We start from the raw sequence: 6,000 nt of genomic DNA, 5'->3' as shown, positions 1-6,000 counted from the left end.
GTTGCATGTATAAGTAGCTCATTCCTTTTTGATTGCTCAATAGTATTCCATTGTATGGATATACCACAGTTTTCTTAATCTAGTCACCTGCTGATGGACATTTAGGCTGATTCCACTTATGGACTATTACAAATTGGTATGATAATTTATGTGCAATTATTTGTTATGAGTATGTATTCTGTTGGAATGTCTGGAGTATATGGGAGGTATATAATTAAGTTTTTAAGGAATTGCCAAAATGTTTTCCAAAGTGGTTGTGCCAATTAATACTCCCACCTGCAGTCTCAGAGTTCCAGTTCCTCTGAATTCTTTCCAACACCTAGTTTGGTTCATTTTTAAAGTTTTAGTAGGCATGTGATTGTATCTCATGATTTTAATTTGTGTTTCCTTAATGACTAATGTTGAGTATCTTTTCGTGTGCGTGTGGTTTTTCTTTTTCTCCTATATGTATATCTTACTTTTGAAGTGTCTATTCAAATCTTCTGCACAATTTTATCTGTTGGGCTGTTGGTTTTCTTATTACTGAGTTTTGAAAGTTCTTGGTGTGTTCTGGATACAAGCCCTTTATCAGATAAATGATGTGCAATGATTTTCTCCAAGTCTGTGGATTGTCTTTGAGTTATGTCTCTTATAAACACCACAAAACTAGTTTTGTTATATTACTCAATTGGAGAATATCCTTTTACAAGTATATTTAATTTGTTTATATTTTTGTGATTATTGTGATATATAAATTTATTTCTGCCCTTTTATTTTTCATTTTCTTTTTTCCAATTTTTTCTCACTTTTCTGTTTGAGTTGTTTTTATCTCCCCATATTTCTCTGCTGGTTGGAATTATTGCATTCTGTTAATTTAATGTTAGCCTTAAAATTAAAAAAGCATATATGACTTTTATGCCAGGTGGATTTCTTCTGGGTCACCACATGTTATGCCTCTGGATTTGGAGCAAAGTCCACTCTGGCATATGGGGCTCTTTAAAGAAGGGGCTTTTATAGGGGAAATTGAAGCAAGAGACTGGAAGATGCAGGTCTCCCTTCAATCCACCATCCTACAGAGAGCTGTCTTGGGCCCATGGTGCTGCTGAGCCTGCAGTATGTGCCTGTGTTTGGTAGTGGGAATGTGCCCCTTCCTACAAGGCAGCATGGAACCTCTCCCTTGCTACAGGGCAGCATGGAAAGCATCCTCAACAATCAGGGTGAACACACAGGCTGCTTTGAGTTTTCTATCTAGATTTGGGGTGCCAGTTGATTATAGGAATTCTCGGGTTCCAGCTGTTTAGTGCTTCATGTGGAGCCCAGTCCCAGCCTGCTGCCTGTCTGCAGCCCAGATGGGTTTCTGTGTTCTCATTCAAATAATGCTCATGACTGTGCCTCTGTGACTCTACAAAAGGTCTCAGTCACTTTCTACAGTCAGCCTCTTTCCAAGCAATATGAGACCTTAGAACTCTTTAACTTTGATTATTCTCTTTGCCCTATCGATGTTATTGTGGTCTGGATTTTTAGTTCCAACTTACTGTTGCTATACCCATTAGTCAGCATTATTGTAATGTTCATTGTTCTCAGTTACAAGCAGTGATTGTTTACATTTATTATCTCGTTTTTCCATTTGTTCACTCTTGCCTCTCACGTCAGTTTTCTTTCCTGAGTTATAACTAAGCTTTGGCAATCCTTTTATTAAAGGTCTGAGAATGGGAAAGTCTCTCAATCTTGTTTGAAAAATACCTTTATTTTCCCACCACTTTGAATGATATTTTTTCTGCGTATGGAATTTTAGGTTGACAGTTATCCTCAGCACATTGATGATATTAAGCCATTATCTTCCACTTCTGTTCAGAAGTCTGCTAGAAGTCTAATTGTGTTTGTTTGTTTGTTTTTATATGGAATCTGTCTTTTCTCCCTGGCTGCTTTAAAAATTTTCTAGTAGTCTTTTGTGTTGTGTGCTTGCCCTATGTCTATGGATTTATTTTTCTCCTCCTTAGGACTTACTGTGTGACTTTCAATAGGGGGGCTCATATAATTTGTTGGACTGGTATTTCCATAATACAGGCTCCTATAAATTCATTCCCAGACCACCCCCATGCCAAAGCAGAACAGACCCCAGTCTTAATAAGGTCCATGTCCTCTTGGGATACTTTGGTGTCAGTTTACTCATTTACTACTCTGGCTTGAGAGTCCTTCTTTTTCCCTTTTTATTTATTTATTTTTTTGAGAGGATTTTCTTCTCTCTATTCTCTTTTCCCCTTCCTTCCTTCCTCCCTGCCTCTCTGCTTTCCTCCCTCCCTCTCTGCCTTCTTTCCTTTCCTTCTTTCAAGGTCGGCTGTATACTAAAAGTTTTTATTGTATCCAGCATTTATATGCATTTGTAGTAGCACCACGTCAGTGCTACTGTAGCTGGAAGTTTCCTATATTTAAATCTTTAATTCTTCTGAAATTTACTTTGAAATATATATAGTCATGAAGATAAAATCTGTGCTTTTGTCACAGTACTGTTTAATGAATTTGCCTTCCTTTTATCATTAATAAGCTATAATATACAATAAATGTAATTATATAATATATAATAAATTCTGATATGTATCAAATTTGCATGCATATAATTTAATATTTGGTAGATCATACTTTCTCACACTTTCTTTTTCTTTTTCAAAATTTTATTTTTACATGATATCCCTTTAATCTTGATATAATTTTGAATAACTTTTTAAAGACTCTTCAAATGTGCTGGTGGAATTGTAGTTGGAATTAGGTTAATCTTACTGTTTGCGAAGAATTGTTGACGTCTTACTCATTAGTCTTTCCATCCAGGAAAATGGAATGCCTTTTCAAGTTTTTGAATCTTAAGTCTCACAATAGATTTAACAATTTCTTTACATTCCCTATTAATCCTAGATTAAATCTAGGGTTTTTTCCTCATATTGTGACTATAATATTTATATCATTATATTATTACTAGAGATATATAGAAGAATATTTTATATTTCTATATTTTTATCTTGAGGTACTTTACTGTTATTTGTACCAATACTAGCTTTGTTTTGTTATTTAAATTTTCTACATAGATAAAATCAGTCACAAAGTAAGAGTTTTCCCTTTCTATGGGAATTAGCTATAAATGTTTTCTTTCATGTCTTAGTACGTTGGCTACAACTTCTAGGACAATTTCAGGAAATGTGGTGATATTGGGCATCCTGAGTTGCTCTTGATTTCCGTGAGAATGCATTTGTGCTGACATTCAACTGTGATACTGTTTTCCTAACAGAGATGTTAATTATTATGATATGGAAATAGTCATATTCCTGGATTCTAGAATTTTAAGAAGTTGGCAACAAGTATTGTATTTAACAAAATACCCCTCTGAGATGTACTTGAAATAACATTTTTCTCCTCTGACATATTTAAGTGTTCAATCAAAATAATAAAATTCCTAGCAGTAAATCTTAGATAAGTCTCATGTTTCTAAGGTGTGTCATTCTAATAATACACAGCAGTTGTTTGAATTCACTGTCTTGATTTGCTTCTATTCAACGTTGATTTTTGCTTATGGATTTAAGAATGATTTAGGCTATAATTTTCTCTTTAATCTTTCTTTGTCAGGTTTTTAATCAGCCTTATGTTTACATATTTATGGTCTGAAATGTTTCTGGGGCATCTAGTATTCTGTCTCTTGAAGATTTGACAGAACTCATCTGTAGAACTATTTAGACATGGTGGATTTTTTGGGGAGATAATTTTTGAGAACCATAGAAGACATTTTACAAATTATTGTTACAACCAGAAGTTCTCTGTTTTTTCTCATGTCAGCTTGGTGATTTATACTTTGCTAGAAATAACCCATTTATTAAGATTTTAAAATGTGTTAGCAAAATTGAGTTATTTGTAGTGAGGTGGATGGACCTAGAGTCTGTCATACAGAGTAAAGTAAGTCAGAAAGAGAAAAACAAATACTGTATGCTAACACATATGTATGGAATCTAAAAAGAAAAGGTGCTTCTGATGAACCTAGGGGCAGGACAGGAATAAAGACACAGGCGTAGAGAATGGACTTGAGGACACGGGGAAGGGGAAGGGTAAGCTGGGACGGAGTGAGAGAGTAATATTGACATATATACACTACCAAATGTAAAATAGATAGCTAGTGGGAAGCAGCTGCATAGCACAGGGAGATCAGCTTGGTGCTTTGTGACCACCTAGAGGGGTGGAATAAGGAGGGTGGGAGGGAGACGCAAGAGGGAGGGGATATGGGGATCTACATATGCATATAGGTGATTCACTTTGTTGTACAGCAGAAACTAACACAACATTGTAAAGCAATTATACTCCAATAAAGATATTAAAAAAATAAAAGTGTTAGCATATAATTATAATATTTTAATATTTAAAAAATCATGTCTGTGACTGTTGTATATTCCCTTTCTCATTTCCACATTTTGTGTTTGATACTTTTCAAGATTTTTCACTAAAACTTGACTGAGGGTTTTCCCGGTATTATTTTATTTTTCAATTCTCAGATATTTGATTTTGTAATTACTACTTTATTCTATTTTCTAATTCATTAATTTCACCTTTTACCTTTATAGTTTCTGTTCTCTGAATTTTCTTATGTTATTTCTTGTTCTCTTCTTGATTGCATTAGCTCATTTATTTCCATTTCTCTTTTTCTTATCAATATCAATAAACTTTAAGGTGGTGAAGTTACCTTTAGTATAATTTTGACCCAGCCTTATATCTTGATATGTTATAATTAGCTTTATTTGTAGAGCTTATTTCCATTATAAACTGATACAAATTTAGATTTATGCTTTAAAATTTCCAACTTGTTGATTTTTATGTGTATTTAACTAAAATTTTGTTATGAATTTCTAGTTTGTTGCATTGAAGCCAGTAAAATTTTTACTTTGGGGAAATCGAAAAATAGGTTTTTGTGTGTCTGTGTGTCTATGTATTGCCATTTGTAAACATTTATGAATGTGGGTACACATTCTTTGTAGAGGGCACAGTTCTATATGTAAATATTAAGTAATTTTAGTACTTATTCAGATTTTATTATTTGTTTCAGGTCTATTTAATATTTCAATATTGTTTTATAATCTAACACTAAAACATGCTCCTTTATTTTTTTTAAATTTTTATTGGAATATAGTTGATTTACAATGTTGTTAGTTTCTGCTGTACAGCAAAGTGAATCAGTTATACATATACATATATCCACTCTTTTCTTAGATTTTTTTCCCATATAGGCCATTACAGAGTACTGAGTAGAGTTCCCTGTGCTACACAGTAGGTCCTTACTTAGTTATCTGTTTTATGTATAGTAGTGTGTATATGTTGATCCCAATCTCCCAATTTATCCTCCCCTTCCCCCCGGTAACCATAAGTGTATTTTCTACATCTGTGACTCTATTTCCGTTTTGTAAATAAGTTCGTTTGTATCATTTTTTTTTTAGATTCCACATATAAACAATATCATATGATGTTTCTCTTTTTCTGCCTGACTTACTTGACTTATGATAATCTCTAGGTCCATCCATGTTGCTGCAAATGGCATTATTTCATTCTTTTTATGGCTAAAACGTGCTCCTTTAAACTCTACTTTTAATTACAGCAACATTTACTACATATTTACTAAGACCTACATGTGCACGGTCCAATATTGTAGTCACTCATCACATGTGGCTTCTTAAATTTCAATTTGAATTATAATTAAAAGTGCAGTTCATGTATCACTCTAGCTGTATTTCACATGCTCAGTAGCCACATATGGCTACTAGCTACCATACTGGACAGCACAAGTATAGACCATTTCCATTGTCATTGAAAGTTCTATTATACAACACTGATCTAGACTATTATATTTTATTGTGGATTATACTTTTGATCAGTGTAGTGTTGCTGTATTTATTATTTATTACAATCTGTGTAATGCTTTCTATTTTTGTCTTTTAGTTGCTTGATACATATTTTCCCATCCTTTCATGTGTAATGTTTCTACCTCATTTTGCT

This window comes from Balaenoptera borealis, assembly GCF_965194805.1.
Source record: "Balaenoptera borealis genome assembly, chromosome: X".
Taxonomy (NCBI): domain Eukaryota; kingdom Metazoa; phylum Chordata; class Mammalia; order Artiodactyla; family Balaenopteridae; genus Balaenoptera; species Balaenoptera borealis.
The sequence above is the reverse complement of the archived record's forward strand: the minus strand, read 5'-3'. Positions refer to the sequence as shown.